This window comes from Mytilus trossulus, unplaced genomic scaffold (assembly GCF_036588685.1).
Source record: "Mytilus trossulus isolate FHL-02 unplaced genomic scaffold, PNRI_Mtr1.1.1.hap1 h1tg000122l__unscaffolded, whole genome shotgun sequence".
Classification (NCBI taxonomy): domain Eukaryota; kingdom Metazoa; phylum Mollusca; class Bivalvia; order Mytilida; family Mytilidae; genus Mytilus; species Mytilus trossulus.
The window spans coordinates 2,870,169-2,890,172 of NW_026963298.1; the positions used below are offsets into that span (position 1 = coordinate 2,870,169).

Below are 20,004 nucleotides of genomic sequence, written 5' to 3' on the forward strand. Positions count from 1 at the left end.
TTTCACCTGCCTTAGTTTTTTCTAGTCTTTTTTAGGCGCCCTTTTTTAAAGGACACCGCATATAGTAAAACGATTTAAATTCTGTAAATTTTCTGCTCACAGAAGGAAAGATTGAATTGTCTATTCAAGAGTCAATTAAATGTTTCCTATGAGGGGGTATGTCGTCCTTCGAACAATTACGTTGTGAGCTGGTACATTGTACATTAAAATATCCTACTTTTAGTATCAATACATATGCACAAAATATAGGGTTTATTTATCTCAATAATGTGCTATCGTCCTATATATACATGTAATATTTGCCGCTGGATAACAGTCATCAATTTATCACTTATAAATGGTGAATAGTTAAATCTACATTGTAATTATGTTTCAACGTCATGGATAGACACGATAGGTATATCATAAATCAATCAATGTTGCATAGCTTACTGGATAAACTATAACAATGAAAAAGGGGAAAATAAAAAATAGCCAAAAAGAAAAGCAACACAATGATAAAAGAGTAGAAAACAATAGACCAAAAATGCACCCCATCAATTTTGACATGACAAGACCCCCCCCCCCCCAAAAAAAAAAATAATAATTACAGTTTCATGAGTAACGCATGTGCACCAGATGGACATTTTTGTCACACATTTTTAAGTTTAGGGACCAAAGTTTTAAAATTAGTGCAAGAAACAGCTGTGGTATTATTTTATTTTTTGCTTCTGAACTTTTAAAAGTCTTAATTTCTTATTACATTATAAAAAAAATGCATATAACTAACCAAAGGAATATAAAATACAAATGATCATATTTCTATCACATTCATTGTTTTATCCATTAATTTAAACATTTGTTCTATCAACCAATAACATGAATATAACTTAAACAAGTTTGTAGTGGCGAATATTTGAAACATCGATCTGCTGTGTGCCATATGGTCGGGGTATATAATGTTATTTCACCAATATGCAAACACCTGCCACCACGCACATGCATCGGGATTTTGTTTTACTGGAGCCTTGAGTTTATGTTATCAAATGAAAATCCATATATTGATAGTAAAATTATTATTCAAATCACATTTATTGCATGTTTGCCTTAATCATTTAAGAAGTATGTAAATGATAGCTTTTGATGCATGTTCAGCCTTCGTGTGTCTACTAGGCGAAGTAAATATTTAATCCAATGAAACGTCATAAAAAGGTGCAAGTATTGCAAGATGTGCATGATTCATTTCGTCAGAAATATTTATTTAATAATCTTTTTATATTGACCCAATTTGGAGTCCAGGAGAACCATGCAATTGCTTTTGGATATTTTTTTCTTCTAAAAATTGCATTCCAACATTATATTTTTTAATGTTATATAACGTGGAATTTTACAGTGCTGTTTTAACATCTGATTAAAACTAACTATAATCTAATCATGTCATTTGAAAATATAAATAATGAGATGTGGTATGATTGCCAAAAAGATCACTACTTGCTATCAAATACTTGCCGCTGCCAGAATTTATTTCTTTGAAATGTACGTTCAATAATTATTACAAGCAATTTTTAAATAACCTTTTTGGTCATGTAACAGTCAAGATGCATATGCATATCAAAGGTCGTTAAAACGTTGCCAGTATTTATTTCTTTGAAATGCACGTTCAATTATTACAAATTACAAATTTTCATAAGCAATTTTCGAATAACCTGTTTGGTCATATTGCAGTCAAGATGCATATCAAAGGTTGTCAAAACGTCACACCCCTTCCCCAATCACCCGGCCACGTCCACTTGTATTTTTTGTCTATCTGATGAGTTAAGCCTTTTTCAACTGATTTTTATAGTTCGTTTTTATGTTGTACTGTTATACCACTGTTCCAGGTTAGGGGGAGGGTTGGGATCCCGCTAACATGTTTAACCCCGCCACATTATTTATGTATGTGCCTGTCCCAAGTCAGGAGCCTGTAATTCAGTGGTTGTCGTTTGTTATGTGTTACATATTTGTTTTTCGTTCATTTTTTTACATAAATATGGCCGTTAGTTTTCTCGTTTGAATTGTTTTACATTGACTTATCGGGGCCTTTTATAGCTGACTATGCGGTATGAGAATTGCTCATTGTTGAAGGCCTTACGGTGACCTATAGTTGTTAATGTTTGTGTCATTTTTGTCTCTTGTGGATAGTTGTCTCATTAACAATCATAACACATCTTCTTTTTTATATATACTCCCACACCCCGATTCAATTTCTTACATAACTGATTATTCATTATGTCAGAAGTTAGAATTCTTCAGTCAGTGACTCGTCTGAACATCGTTGTTTACATTTACAATTAACGTATTGAAAAAAAACTTGCTTTATGTTCAAATATAAATATAAATGAATAACAACTATAAATATATATAGAAAAAGGAAGTAAGTAAGAAACAAAGAAAAGTAAATTTGAAAGGAAAGAATGAAACTAACACACGACCAAACGAAAAAGAAAAAAAGAAAGAAAAAAAAAGAATGAAATAGAAAAAGAAAAAGAATAAGAGAGAGAGAAAACAAAAAGAATGCTGAATGAGTGAAAAAATTAAAGGAAATATAAAAAATTGATAGAAAAACAAAACAGAGAGAGTAGAAATTCAAAGGGATAAATAAATAATTTAATGAAACCAAACAAAATAAAATATAATAACTTACATATATGCTGTAACTATAGACTATAAATTGTGTATTGATAGTAAAATCCTCATATTCCGTACAACATGTTACCATGCAGTATATACCAGATACAGTGTAACGTTTTATTATCAATATAGACGATCAGTTTTTTAAATTTTTACGTTAATGCACGTACACATTGCTGGGTTTCTAAAGCACTGTATTATAAAGGTACAATCTTCTAAAGATTTCTGCTCAGATAACTTATGACGAACTTAATATCCATAAGTCAGAATATCAAGAAGACGTGAACTACGTGGTCTGGAGCTGACATGTGAATATACAGTAAACGTAATTTTTGTGGTCTCGGACTGAAGTGAGAATATAAAGTAAACGTAATTTCGTGGTCTCAGACTTGGCTTGCCAATGTTAAGGAAAATTTCGGTGCCTAGGACTGACGTAAGTATAGTAAAAAACCGCCGATAAATTTTGTGATCCCATAGATACGTCCAATTATAAGAAACAGAAAATCAAGTACACTCGAACCATCTAAGACCGGTGTAAAATTACATAAATGTACAGATTCTGATGTGAGAATAAGAATAAATGCATGGTTAATGTCATGAACTCTGGTTGCCCGGATACACTAGATTGTCATGAAAAATACTATCACTTTAAAAAAAAAAGTTAAATCAGCTATTTATATATGTACACCACTCCATTTCGTAGATAGTCAGAATCCAAGGACAAGCGATGAATATTGAAACTACAGTTGCATTGTTTCTACACTACAAACGATTCAGAATACAAATGCAGATTTCCTTTTTCGCATTCCAAAAAATTCTTAGAAAATTAAATTTCAGACGCTGCACATTTTTTTTCTCAAGAAAGGAATGCATATAACAGTGCACTCGTTTTAACTAATAGCTTCTCATTATGTAATTAAACAAAATGATACATTCTCTTCTTAACAAATGTTGGTATAACCACAATTAAAAATAAAGGTGTGTTTTCAGAAGTTTTGATGGGAACATATGTTTATAACATCACAAAGAGGTTTTGTTGTAGAATAGAATACCACAACACGAAGTCAATGAGTATAATTTAGTTTGTTAACACGAATAAAAAAACTTTCTTTTTGAATTGTTTTTGTATTAGGCTTAATGTTGATATGCAACAATTGACGAGCTGCCTTTTGAAACTTAACACACAAAGAGGTGTTGTGGCTTTTCTGCAAGATGATGTAACTTAGATATCTCTTCCTTTAAAACAATCAAACCTTGAAACAGAAAGTCAAGGGAACATTCTAAACAATGAATCAGTAATTAGTGAAGGTTTCTGTATGAATGTACACAAAAGTACAGTATCACCATGAGTAAGAGAGTTCATAACCATTAGACATAAAAGGACGATTTGGGTTTCTATGATAAAAAGAATAGAGAAATGGACTTATCATTATTTCCATTTGAAAGGTTTTGTAAACACTAGTAATTTTGGGGCCCTTTATAGCTTGTTGTTCAGTGTAAGCTAAGGCTCCGTTTTAAGACCGTATATTGACCTATAATGGTTTACTTTTATAAATTGTTTTTTTTTGGATAGAGGGCACTCATACCACATCTTCTATATCTATTATTATTAAATTTGATAAATGATCATAAATATAGATTCTACCACTGCATCAAGTGTGATACGATATTTATCCACTCTCGACAGTTAAATTCTAAATATTTAACTGTCGAGAGTGGATAATGTCGTATCACACGAGCTTTGGTGGTGGAATCCTTTTCTCCAAAGATTTTTAAACAATATTGAGGCAAACTCTTTCCTCCCTTTAAAATTATCTTGAAGAAGATGTGTTCTTTCAATGTGACGTCAACAGACATGGTCGACTTTTTTCATGCCGTCACAATAGGAAATTCATAGGAACGAACGAAAATTCGACGTCATAATCGAATTTGGACCAATGAAGAACTCGGTCAAAAGAACAACACGTTGATTAATAAAAACTTGAATAATCATTATGTCTCGAAAAGGATAAATCGTGTAGGAATCATAGAAAGTAAATACAATACCGAATAGAGAGTAAAACAATAGTTGCTTTAGAATGAACATAATAACCGTTGATCCAATACCTGACCAGTTTAAATCGACGACTCTACATTGTTTTAGCTGCAGGCACTTCTACAAATAACATTCGACAATAGCAAGTGAGAGTAAATACAGGTCATACTCGGGGTCAAATTAATATGCGTTCATGTGCTAACGTCTGTTCCAAACCTAGAATCTGTTTTCAAGCGGGATACAAACTGGACGTGTGACCTCATTATCATTGAAGCACGTGATACCATCATTGACAATTGACTCACACACAGTTGTTCTCGTTGTCATTAAAAGATACAAAGTATGTGTAAGCCAAGGCTCCGTGTTGAAGGCCGTACATTGACCTATAATGGTTTACTTTTTTTTAAATTGTTATTTGGATGGACATTTGTCTCATTGGCACTCACACCACATCTTCCTATATCTATTGTATTCTATACAATAAATATAAAATCTAAAGAAGCCTCTAATCATTAACGGGCAGCTCGCTAAATTTCGATTCGGCACAACATAAAATATCGAAGACTGAGAAATAAAAACCCAACATGAACTAGGGGTGATACATGTATCAGGTGCTCCGAAAAAGTAAGCAGACTCCGAGATTAAAATTAACTTTATAATGCACAATTTTAAATTTTCAAGTTGTGAAAAAATTACACATTGTGTATGGATTATCAAGTAAAAAACAACATTTTGTGAATAAAATGATGTTTTTTTACTGCATAATTAACAAATAATGTGTAATTTTTCAAAACCTGTAGCTTTGAAAATGAAAGAAATAAAATATGTTAATTTTTAGAATGAAGTCGAATACGAGTATAAAAACCGATGTGGCAATTAACATGCCATTGAGGGTGTCTAGAATCTATCATAAACCCATGTATTTGTGATAAAGAGATGTCCATCATTACGTTAACGAGTCAATAATCAGACAAAACATAACAAACCCCCACGATATCTCGCGTTATCTCACGTTATTTCTCCATTCGTGAAGCATGGTTACAGTAAATGATCATTTTCACAGATATTTTATCTTTGAACCGTACAATATATTTGTTTATGAAGGTAGCGGTATTTGCATCAGAATTAGAACTTTCTGTGATGTTTCTGGCTAGCTTTCGGTGAAGTAAATTTGTAACCTTTACGATCATTTTTCAAAAAACGCAAAAATCTTAAACGATAATGATTACAAAAACCATATCAAAATACCGTCTTTCAAAATAAATTATCGTTTATGATGTTTTATCATTGTTATCAAGAAAAGTTTTGTTTAAGTAATTTGATAACAAAACTTAAGATTTGTTTTTAGAATTATATCAGTAGAAATATTTGATAATAATAAAGATAAGAGCAGGCGCGTGCCGCAGCAGTAGGATCCCATCACTTAAATATACCTAGCGGTCAAATTATACACAGATAAAGAATTTAAAAGAATTTATTTTTCCTAAATCGTTATTCACTTTTCAGTAATACTAACTGGTTTAATGCTATAAAAACATAAGGAAACACCCAATAAATTAACGGCGGGAAAGTAACGGTTTGTTATATTGGTTTTGATTTTTCTAACAGATGGCCACATTTTTTTATTATTTTGTTTTACTGCAAACAAATAAAACTAGAAATGTTACTATCAAATGGAAACAGAATTTCTTTCTTCGACGACTATAAGTTAAAGACGTGTATACCTTTAAAAGATTTGTTAGATAGTTTTATACAAAAGAATATGCTTAGGCCAATATTGTTGTAAATTATCATTTCTTTGAAATAAAGCAAAAAGCAGTTTTGCAGGACGATGCCAGTTTCTCTTTGTCAAAAACAAAACTTGTTCGTGTTAGTTTTTAGCTCTCTGTCTACTAGTATTCAAATATGACGAAATGGGGTCAAATATTCATTTGTTGGATTATACATAAATTGGAGAATTGAAATGGGGAATGGATTGAAGAGACAACAACCCAACCACAAACAAAAGGCCACCGATTGGTCTTCAATACAGCGAGAAAACACAAAACGGGCCTCCGCTGACAAAAATGTTTACTACATGCAGGAAAAACAGACATCACACTTAACTCCAAAACATATGAATTAACCAAAATTTAAAAAAAAAATCACACTGTCAGTGACTTTGAGATGCAATAAAAGCGCTGTCCCTATGCTTTTTATGTTGTTTTTAAAAATTTGGCTGTTCAAATACTGATGTTGTGTCATTGGTTGATACCCCATATCTTTTGTTTTCTAAGACTATCATACAAAACTTAAAATGACTTGCAATTAGGACGAGCGCAAGCAATGCGGTTGGGTTAACCACGTTGTCTGAGATCACAATCCCCCCTATTCCAATAGCCAACACAGAATAAACACACACATCAATACGTATGTAGTTAAATCAATTTAAAAGAAGTATGAAATTGGAACGATGGAGTATTATCATAGAAGAAGTATCGAAACCTCTAAGGTAACATACATAAAATTACACATTGCTGACTCAACTCCTATCACAAACGGGCCGATACTAAATAAATACAATTTATCATATGAACACCCACTGTCTTAAGCCTCTCAGATAATCGTTAAATTATTGCATGCAATTAATAAGATATGAATATAGATTGGATGGCGTTTATATAACTTATCCTCCACTATTAATACTGTCAGTTATAATTTGAATTAGAACCACATTTAATTTGGATACACATTTGTTTTGCGTTATTTATTACATTAGATACGTTATTTGTTGATATTATTACCTAATAGCAGCAATCTGATGAGCAGTAATGCTAATAGTATATGTGTACTGGAGATAGACTTAAGAAATTGGAGAGAAAAATCTATTCTTTTCGAATTCTTATTCGTCAATAATTTATGGTCTCCAGCTAATTGGAATTGTTACTCTTCGGACTTTTTCGTAGATAATTGAATGCTTCTATTTACTTGCAGCTTGCTACTCATCTGACTTTGATCTTTGTTCCTCCTCGGACGTTTTCGTCAATAATTGGTAACCCACTAATTTCTAAGAACTTGTTACTCGTTGGTCAATAATTGATGATCCCTACTTGTAGAACTTATTACCCATCGACCTTTTTCGTTATCATTGGTTATCCCTAGTTACTAAGAGCTTGTTACAATTCGGACTTTTTTCGTGATTATTGTTGACCCCTAGTAATTTAGAACTTGGTACTCATTGAACGTTTTCGTGGATATTTGATGAAACCCCCAGCTACATTGGATCATACGAATTTTAAAGTGATTAGATTAATATCTAACAAAACTTGCAATCACTTCCACGTTTGCAGGTACTGATACGTCATTCGTTAAGAACTGCGTCAGTAGTTGTACGTGTCATATCTAAGATGTTTTTATACATTTTGGAGAATGTTGTGTCGATGGCTGATCGTTGATAGTCTTTGTTCGATTGATTAAATTGAATAACACTTGTGGTAATTGTACAATTGTTATCAGCGACACAATCATAAGTCAACAGTAAAAATCGGACGAAATTGCACTGATTATATAGTTGATTTTAAAATTGAGAATGGAAATGGGGAATGTATCAAAGAGACATAAACCCCACCATAGAACAAAACAACAGCAGAAGGTCACCAACAGGTCTTCAATGTAACGAGAAATTCCCGCACCCGGAGGCGTCCTTCAGCTGGCTTCTAAACAAATATATACTAGTTCAGTGATAATGAACGCCATACTAATTTCCAAATTGTATACAAGAAACTAAAATTAAGATATTACAATTTACTCCTTTTGGTCGCTCTATATATTTGAAAGAAGTGGTTTTGCATATATAACATGTAGTAATTAAGTACAAACATTCTATAATTTTATATATTTCTAATTGCACATGATATGAAATGTAACAATAAAACTTCACGCTGATATAACGTATGTAACATCCTGATTTCATAATGTTTTTTTATAAACGTATAAATTTTTAAGAGGGTCTGGTTAGAGGATTCTACAAATTTGATTTTGATTTTGTTAGTCATCTTTCCCCTTTCTTTATATCTAAGCATGCAATTATTTTTCTTCATTTTTTGCAACTCATTCTTCTGTAATTTTTCTTACCCATTATCTGTAATAATAGCCTGTTTTTCTCTATCCTGTAAACCCGCCCACCCTCTCATTTTGATACTGTTCTTAATGTTTTGTCAACTTCTGCAAGTAATTATTTTCTGATTTACACGAACAACTTAATATAATTTATGGTAATTGGGCAGCATGCTGTATGCATTTTATTAATTCAAAATCATTATTACATAATAATATCGGATAACATTACCTTGCGCATTAAAATCATAGTTTATTATTAAATAATCATGAAAATAATTGAAAAGGTTTATGCATTATTTCAGGAATTATGTATTAATTCATTAAACATATGTTCATAGACTGTAAGTTCTACTAAAAGTCACATATTACTTTAAAAAATTGAAAATGTATATTTTGTTTTCTCATGTCTATATTTATTATTATAAAAACAAAATTCCGTGGTGTCGAAATATATTTAACATTAAGGACAAATGAGGTGGTCAGAAGCATATGTATGACCTACAAAATTTCAATACAGACAACGGTAGTTTATTGATGTTAATAGCTCCTAATAAAATTGAGGACTTTATTTCAGATCGTGCACTTGTATTATTAAACTATACTTGTATAAACAAAATGGCTGACAAAAAGCTGTAAAAAAATATTTGACATTGCAGAAGCGTTTCAAAGAAGTTATATCTTGAACTGCAGTGTGAATACCGACATGATAAATCTTCTTATTCTAATAATACGATGCATTTGGTCATTAACTAATTCGTCACATAGCTTTGTTTAATCCATCAATAACCCTTGTGTTGTTTCCATTTATACAATAAGACCATTTTATCCGATATTTGATAGGGTACAACTATCGACCCATACTATTTTTTCATGCATGGTCAACGAAAGCTTATTATTTGGAATATGCTTGACCTTCGAGGTCAAACAATGACCATTTATACAAATAATTATTCAAATTTCTAGAAATAACTAAAGCTTCTGTTTGCAATGCTTATACGCTGTTAAAAACTATAGATTTCTGTTTTTATTGATAAATATAACCAACATCAAACGGCGAAAGTAGTTTATCGATGTTCAACCTCGTGCATCGATTGAAAAGAGACAAACTAAGGCACAAAAACTGAGGGATTGCATCCCCTTTTAAATAGGAACAAGACAGTGTGCGCCAACATAGTACGCGTCTTCTGCTGTATATCCATCTTCGCCATGCCATTTATATTTATCATGTAACTTAACGATATTTTTAACCATGACAATGTCATATGTAGTTCTAGGAACGGTATTTACTGTTTAGTAAGTGATATAAAAGTAAAGCATGTATTTCCATGAATGAATTGTGTCTAACAAATGTTGTTGTATTAAATACGCATTGATATTGTCATATCTGTTTGAAAAACTTTAAAATATTGTGCATTTCTATCCTAGAAATATGGCAAAACCTTTTGGGAAGGTTAAGCCCTTAATTTGTGGTCATTCAGTTTTTTGCCTCGATCGCAACTGATGAGCTTTTTTTCAGACGAATCGCTCGTCTGCAAACGAACTTATAAACCTGGTATCTTTGATGAGTTACAATGTATCTCACTTAAGCATTCCATATATGTACCAGATCATCATGTAGCTGACACATAGTGGATGTAGCATTCCTGTCCATGCTCACATTATATATGTATCATCATCAATTTCCATTTCCCTCTCTTAATACTATTAACATCAGACAAAGGTTAACCACAAAAATCAAGGATTGTTGATTTAAGCATACCATGTAAAAGTACCTTTGTCTATTCCAGAGTCTTGTAACGTGACTCTGTATTCTAAAGATCCCGTCATTATGTTATATGGCATTATGTTATTGCTTTTTTGTTTTATAAATTTGATAATATTGTGAACGACAAACGACACAATTATGTTACTACCGTAGTGGTTTCAACCATATACAGATTCTTTAAAATTCTAAAGAACTTTAAAGAATTTTAAATCTCGGTCTGTTTCTGAAATAATTATAACATAACTTTTGTTTTTTAACCCTGCATACCAACATTCCCAATCTAAAATTATAATTGTTTTGAATATACATTGAACGACAAAATTTCTTTCTATATGACGTTTACATTTTCTGACGCCAAATTCTCGACACAATGAATGTGTTTTTAAATTTGATAGATGTTTTTTGTGCTTTCTTGTAAATGTTTGTCGCGAATATGACAGTTGTTGTCCATTCGTTTGATGTGTTTTATCATTTGATTTTGTCATTTCATTAGGGACTTTCCGTTTTTAATTTTCCTGAGAGTTCAGTCTTTTTGTGATTTTATATTTGGTTAAAAATTTAAAGGTTTTGGTATCTTCATTTACATTTTAATTTGCTTTGAAAACTCTTGTCGTTGAACTTTGAGCGTTAAATGAAAATCTATCTGAAGTATAAAACACTTGTCTTTTTCAACAAACGTACCATGATAGTGGTAACGTCATATATATACATTACAATCGAGAAGCAAAAGATACCAGAAACATTCAAACCGTGGCTTAAAAAGAACAAAATACCAACAGACAAACAATGGTTCAAACAAAATACAAAACTAAAGACTGAGCAACACGCACCCCACAAAAACTGGAAGCGTGCGCAGGCCCTCCAAATATGTATTCCTACCTTTTGCAATAACAACAAAAATGAGAGGAGAAAGATATAATGCGGATATTTAAGTGCAGAGATGTCAGAGACGTACTAGCAACGCCATAAAAAAAAGACAATAAATACTGCATCAATAACAGTGGTTCTTTCTGAATCCCCGGCTGTTTCCACGCATACATAAACGTGATGGCTACGAAAAAGACGAGGATGAAAAAAATCGCGTTTAATACTTCCACCAATCTTCTGTACACATTTCTTATAGCCTTTATAAGGATATGCAGAGCAACACCAACGAATCTTATGCATTCATTTGACTAATCAAAAATAAACACAAGCTCTGTAATTAAACATCAAAAGCATTTAACCTACCACTTGTCAAGTAATATTTAGTACGTCGGTGCATGTCAGTGCAATCACATGTACTTATACCAACTAATTATACGGTACTGTAGTAACAATTACAATAACAAGTGATTACATATATTGTCATTTCTTGATTAATAATTAGGTTGTTAAATTGAGGTAATTTCCTCCTTGCACTAATTACAGATAGAATGCATTTTAAATGTACATTATGTACGCAGACTATTACTGTATTAGCTAGCAGTCAAGAGTCTACTTCGTCACAATTATCTCCCCATTACGCCAGTTCATTTTCACAATCGTAGAAATGGAAGCCATTGTAGGGATGACGCGAGAAAAGAAAAAAATTAGAATTTTTCGAAGATATGCATTTTCATCATCCAACTTGAAAGACTGTCGACTAGTTCTTTCAGTTAAAAAATAAGCTATTCGAACACACCTTCTCTGTTTTTGTGACTCATTAGATAGGTATTTCACTTGACCCATATATTTCATCTTTTAATACTGTGATTTTTTTGTGTTATAAAGTCAACCTGTAGCTTTAATATATAAAAATAATAGAATCTGAAGCGAGACGATGTATGAAATATTCTGACTTTCTACGATATCAAGACAAAATACTAAACTCAAACAAGCCCTTATTTAAAAAGGTGCACTCAATTTTCTCTTTTCAATACAATTGTTACCCATTTTTTGGATTTTTCTCTTCAGTCACATAATGGAAGGGCAGACACGAAAATTACTGAACTAATAGATTGATATGTTTTCCGGTCGTGGTAATTTTTTCAAAAAAGTCAGAAGTTATGCATTTTCTTCATCCAACTTGAAAGATACCCATGTCGTCGACTTGATATCTAATTGTTCTGTTTAACTATGTACTAGATAAATTGAAAAATTATGCAAATGGTGTTTTTAAAATAAAACACCTCGTTATTGAGAAGAAAATAGCAATTTTGTTTGTTTCTTTTAACTTTTATTTTTTTTGTTACTATAGTTAACAATACAGTAAACATTTATCGCCTTCTCTAACAAAGAGCTGCGATTCTTTTGTTATATTTCAACCTGGTTTCCGACTGCTAGGACGATTTACATATCATTATACAAGTTGTCTTCAAAGTTCAAAGTTTTTATGTATTGGTATGCCTGAGACCACTGTTTTGTTGTATATAAGGTAAACAATATATATATATGTGTGGAATGAATACAAATTTCCACGCGAGACCAAATAACGTAAAGATTGGCTAACTAAGGTCACTTTAAATCAGCAACATTGAGAAAACATACCACCATACAAAGAGCCACACCAATTTAATTAACAGGGTTTCAAAACAAATCATATCAAAGAATCTAGGCTTATAACTTGGTACAAATGTACTCATCGGAAAGTAGACGATATAACAATGGAGACTTATTTTTTTCTTTTTTTATGTGAAAATAACTGATTTAAAACAGTAATTCAGTACCATCATCTGATTTATTATTAATAAAGTTTCAATTTCTGGCTTTCACTTTCTTATTCGCTTTTTATAAAGTATCGTTAAGGGACAAAAGGGACATCAAATCGTAAGTCGATGAAAAACTGACAAAAAAAACAACAAATAATTTTCTTCAAAATACTGCTTAAAAACCAAAAGACTGAGCACCACTTGAAAAATGAGTGATGTAAGGTAATCCCAAGTTGGAGTTGATTTTACTCAACCTGAGACAATAGTCGTGTTGATAATTGCAGTAATAAATTTGATGATAAAATGACCGGCAGAGTAACAACAATTTACTGATGTTCAAAAATACAAATACAATTTTCAATGATTGGCTTTAGATGTGATTCATCATTGTCAAACTGCTCACCTTGTGTCTCAACTTTTATTCGAAGGTAACATTCCTATTTGCATTCCAGTTTTTACTAATGCTAAGTATCCTTAGTATAGTTCAAAAGTATTTATCAAATTCAAATTAAAGTTGTTATGCGATTTTTCAATTATACATTCTTTACTGTATTCGAAATATGTATATGAAATTAAAAAAGAAAAAAGAAAAGAAAAACACATATGAATTGGTAATTGCACTAGAGGAAGCAATTTTGTTAATGAGTATTGATGATTTATATACAAACTGTTAATTTGCTACAAATTAACAGCATATGACACAAAACGTTTAATTATTGTATCACAAGTATGATTCTTCTCTTCTAAAACTACAACACAGAATCAAAAGTGGTCCGTATTGACTTGAAAAGTTGTAAACGATAACTTTTTAATATGAATTATGTCTAGGCAGGACGAATTAATTATGTCTAATTAGACTGTTAGATCTTGCTTCCAAAGAATATAAAGGTGGTCTCTTTCCTTGAAATTTGATGGAATTTTTACTTGAAAAAATCTTTTTGATTTTGAGTATTTTGTATAGTGCTCTTGTAATTTAGCAAATGATAGACGTTGTACGGTCTTTGAATTTTAATTAAACTTTGATCACTTTTTAGTGTTAAGGAATGTTTGTATTTACGGAAAAAAATTAAAAGTAGAATAATTATTTTAAAATGTGAAAACATCAGTAATCCATTCATCTGGATACTCATTAATGTATTTGTATACACAGCATATAACTATCAAACAGTTGTACATATTCTGCGTACTGGTGAAAGCTTCGATTAAGGGTCCGTGTTGCTTTGTCTTTAGTTTTCCACTCCTGTATTTATCTTTTGTTTGTTTCGTGTTTTTTATGCTATGCCATTGTCAGTTTGTTTCGACTAATGAGTAAGGGAATATTTGGTATCGTTCCCCATCTTATAAATTACATTTATTGTATATATAAAATAAATTCATCACAGATACCAGGACCACATTTAGTATATACGCCAGACGCGCGTTTCGTCTATAAAAGACTCAGTGACGCTCGAATCCAAAGAAGTTAAAAAGGCCAAATAAAGTACGAAGTTGGAGAGCACTGAGGACCAAAATTCCTAAACGTTTTGCCAAATACAGCTAAGGTAATCTATGCCTGAGGTAGAAAAGCCTTAGTATTTAAAAAAAATAAAAAAAATTGTAAACGTGCAATAACAAAAAAAATCCAAGGAACATTTAAATCGGATTAATCCTTATTTTAAAAATGGCCAAATATAAAGCTGAAACACATCAAACTTAATTGGAAATATCTGTCATATTCCTGACGTGTTAAAACAAACTGTTTGAAATCGCGATACAACTAAATTGTATTGACAACGTTGCAAGAACAAAACAAAAAGACATAATAAGTCAACATATTGTATTATGTTTTGAATAGCACGCTCTTATACTGTCTTATTGAAGCATCTACACAAGACTAGTTATTATATTATAATTTATTACTGAAGTGGTGGTTATTATGTACATATTTCTGTTATATTGTTCTATTAACCACATGTTATTTCTATAAAACAAAAGGAAATCAAATGCTTTACATGTTTTCACCCACAGCTTTTAATATGCACTTTAGAGAAAATAATAGATTTGTATAGAATTAATTAAGTATAATTGTTCATTTCATTATCATCTACGTAATGTAAGTACCTAAATGTCATTATAATAACGGTTGTACTTTTCGGATATAAGTACTTATTGTCAGAGTTATAAAACTGTTATTTTAACACTTTATTTTCACTTGCTGCGTTTTTTGGCATTTGCTCAATATTTAAGTTATGTGCTCCAAATTATTGAGGTTTTCCACTTTTTGCTGGTATCGAAATATATAGCTTACATGTACAATGTAATTCCCTCCATGAACTAAACTTGTATTTCTTAAATTTTATCATGTAAAGTTTATAGTTATCTAATTTCTGCACGTAAATAAAAATAGCGGTTGAAGAAGAACGTGCGTGCTTTGGGCTTTTTTAAATTCAGGTGCTCCGGAAGAGTACGCATTTAACTGTTAAACAGGTTGAGAACAAACCGTATTGAGGGATAAACTTTCTATAGAGGGATAAAAGTATCCCTCTTCAGACGGATATGTTTGTTCAGACTGGATTTAAATCTGAAAAATGGGAAAACAGCCTTTTCTAGTTATATAGCTATAATCTATAGCATTATAAGTATCAATCCTTATGTGCAAACAGTATGAGCAGTAACTAAACGTAAACCCCAACACTTATTCATTTTTAATATCAGAAATTTGAATAGTAAAATCGTAACTGTTTTTGAACTTACCTTTATAAATCCTTTTATATGTTTGGTCACAATTTATAAGATTCTAAAATTCCAACCTATATTTTTTCACTCTCCTTCTACTGTGTGTTTTTCGTAATCACATTATATTCCGATTTGAAATGGATATGGCAAGTTTTCAACTGAAATTTAACAATAACATGAATTAACCTAATATAATAGAAAAAAATAGATAGCTTTCAATTTAATATTATTATGATTGAACTCATATATATCAGATAAAATTCTAGATTAATATAAACAGCTGCTCACACTGAAAAAAATCAAATAAATGCATAAATAAACAAATAAGAAAATGATATATTAAATGTTCTGTATTTATTGACGTCATCACAGCAAAAATGAATTGTTGCTGTTGTCTATCATTGAAACTTAGAATGATTCTGGACATAGATTATGATATTTCATATAGTGTGGTTTGTTTAAATACTTCAAAAATAATATCGGCAACTCCTGTGTTTGCCAAACTTTAGTTATTTCCCAAATAGTATAAGAGGCATTGCTCCAAAACAGACAACATAAAGCACAAAAACTGACAACCTCTTAGAATAAAACAGTTCCCACAACTACGAACAACACACTAGTGTCTGAATATGGAATGAGTTTTTCAACTTTTCTACACCTTTATTTCCTGATTCTTTATATACGTTTTATATCAAGGTTTTATTTTTGCCTATTAGTCTCCATTCCGTAAACCCGAAGACATACTCTTACAGTTCGTAACATACCCCATTTTTCATAACGAAGAGTCACTGTTTAAAAACCAAGGAATTCTACCCCGGCAACATATATGTTACTTATATTTCGCAAAATCATTCGGATTTGTGAGTCCTCAAATCATGCTCATCAACTACGTATCTCATTTAGTATTTCAGTATTGTTGATTCGAGCGCCCTTGATGGTTATTCTTTGTTGACATACTGCGCATTTGGCGTAGAAATTTATAAATCCAGTTTCTTTGAAGACAACTACGACAATTTATGGTCGAAAGTTTTATGTTTTCTTGTTTTGAATTGTTGCAGAGATGTAGATGGTTCAAGATTAATATCTTAAAAATGCGTTTGCAAAACGGATGAATTTGTAAGGGTTCATGTAAAATTCAGTTCTGTGACTATGTGTGCTCTAACTAATTTATTATAAGATTCAAATAAAAAGGTATCAGCTGATTTACGGTTTGATTAAAATGTTCATTGAATAAGAATGATTTTGATGTCAATAAAAGGGTACCTGACGGAAAATTTTGAAATTTAAATTACACTAACAGACGTAGAGAAATCACAAGTCAAATAATTGAAAGTGTCAAATACAATTATATTTTTTTCATACTAATAGATTTGTTAGGAATCTAAAACATATGAACCTAGATAAAGTTATTATTCATTCTTTTTTCACATCGAATTCATCATGTTTCATGATGATATCCAACTTTCTGTACAAATATATTAATAAATAGTATTTATATGAATCATAATTTGTTTCGTGAACAATTAATATACACATCATATTTTGAAGCCGAAAAATATATTTGGGAATACTCGTGTCTCGCGCCATTTTTTGACACGGTTTTTGTTTTAATTTGTCACTTTTTTCTAGATCTCTCATCTTAAGAACATTGTATAGAACAAAATTTAATAAAATATAGATAGAAATAATTGCATATGACATCAGATGTTCTCCGATTAATTCTAGGTATTAATAACTAAATGAGTGAGGGGACAAGAGATAATCCCCAATTATATGCGAAGATAAAGAAATAAGTGTATTGCAATATGATATATCACACAGAACGTAACGGAAAGTAAGAAAGATTATTACTTCAAATTATCGACGTCATTAGTGATGAAAATAGGTTTCAAACATTTATTTTCAAGCTTTGCTATACAATAAAAGGGCTATAACATAAATATTGATCAATATCAATCCTCGCAGAATATATAACCATAATAACCACTTGCAAGTCTGTGCAATATAAATATCTACATTTGTTCTCAGGACAATATTTACAAATATTGATTCAATAACCAAACAAGCGTCCTATGTAAATATTCTTGAAATAGAAGGAATATCAGAAACATGTATATGAATTTCTCATCTATTATAACCCGTTCAGAAGTTTAATACGAGAACGTTATATGCTTAATTTGTCTCTTTTGATAATATATATGAAGTAATTCAAAGAAGAGATATTTCAGTTTTGAGATTTTATTCCAATACAAAGATACGATTTGACTATGGGTTAAAATAATAATTTGTCTATTTTCGCTTTTCATCAATTTTAGAATACTTTCAAACCACATGAGGTAACTTTAAAACCACTATCGAAATTTACAGATATAATCTTGATGGAAACCCAACCATAAGTTTTCAAATTATAATAACAATCAAAGAATTGTGAAAGCATAAATCACTGAGAATCATTATTATCTATTTTCTAAAATAAATATTTACAAATATAAACGTTTAATTACGTTTCGATGTTGAATGATTTCACCAAAAAAATATACAAATATAAGTTTGATGCGTAAGTTTATTACAAATGAAGTAAATGGATTGATTTGATAGTAATACGCGCGTGTGCCGTCAATAGCATTGTGTGATATACAGCTTTTAACGCTGCAAGAGACTCGACTGATAGAAGTTATAAATGTTTCAGCTTTGTGTCAAAGATTAAAAGATATTTTTGCAAGAATAAATGCATTTTCTTAAATTCCATCGCATAAACAATTCTATTTAAATGAAGAGATCAGTAATTATTATAACAGCTTAAAGTTACCGTTTAGCAGTAAACGTCAATCAACGGTTAATTAATTTCTCATAAAGTATATATTAAACAGCTTCTCTCAGCTAATCTGACAACAAATGTAGACCAGGGTTACAGCGCCCCATCACTTTTAATATTAAATATATGATAAGATACATATTGGTCTTTAACGTTTATGTGAGTTTGGTAATGTTAGATGTTTGCCCATCGTTTGCCTTGCATTGAGGAGTTACACAGTGAGATTTTACTCACATAAGGTATATGGGTGTTTGTGTTGCTTATTCTTTAGTTTTTTCTATGTTGTGTCAAGTACACTATTGTCTGTCTGTTTGTCCTTTCCATTTTTAGCCATGGCGTTATCAGTTTATTTCCGATTTATGAGTTTGACTGTTCCTCTGGTATCTTTCGTACCTTTTTAAAGCAGTTCCTCTCAGCTAATCTGACAACAGACAACAGGGTTGCAGCGCCCCATCACTTTTAATATTTGATATATGATAAGATACACATTGTTCTTTTTATGTGAGTTTAGTAATGTTAGATGCTTGTACATCGTTTGCAACGCATTTAGAAGGGATCCATGATCCCTAGGATACGGAACAGTCAGCTTTGATTAGAATCGTAAAGTTGACAGATTTCCCGGCTTTTAAACTCATTTAATAAATTATGAACCATGAAGTATTAGATTTGAAAATGTTATAAATTATTGTTGCATCTGGCTTGTGTAGTAATTTTACAATTACAAAATCATTTTAAACCTAAAAATTGTTGTTGTATTTTTCAAAGCATCTTAAGAGTAGAACTTTATCTAATTAAAGGCAACAGTATTATACCGCTGTTCAAAATTAATTAATCGATAGAGAAAAAACAAATCAAGTTTACAAACTAAAACTAACGGAAACGTATCAAATATAAGAGAACTACGACACAACACCGGAATTTAACACACACAGAAACGAACTTTAATGTGACAATGGCCATTTTCCTGACTTGGTAAAGGGCATTTTATGAAAAAATTGTGGGTTGAACCTGGTTTAGTGGCATGCCAAACCTCCTGCTTTAATGGCAGTGTTAATTATAACATTAAAATGACAACATTGCACGACAGGGTTACAATAAATAAATAGATAAATGGAAGAAAATATAGGACAGAGAGTCAAGCGAATAGTAGCAATCAAATGGTAACAGATTAAAAACAATTTGTATACGCCAGACGCGCGCTACGTCCACACAAAACTATGTGCAGATGTAAAAGGTTTGAAAGCCATAACAACTACAA

The 20,004-nt window shown here is 31.1% G+C and overlaps 1 protein-coding gene across 1 annotated transcript in view; it reads right to left on the bottom strand.

Annotated features, from left to right (window-relative positions):
- LOC134700101 (innexin unc-9-like) overlaps positions 1 to 20,004 on the bottom strand; it is a 160,136-nt gene that overhangs the window by 119,650 nt on the left and 20,482 nt on the right. Inside the window, exon 2 of the mRNA XM_063561471.1 lies at positions 15,950 to 16,089. The gene's annotated coding sequence lies outside the window, so the exon portion shown is untranslated. The remainder of the gene's footprint in view (positions 1 to 15,949; positions 16,090 to 20,004) is intronic.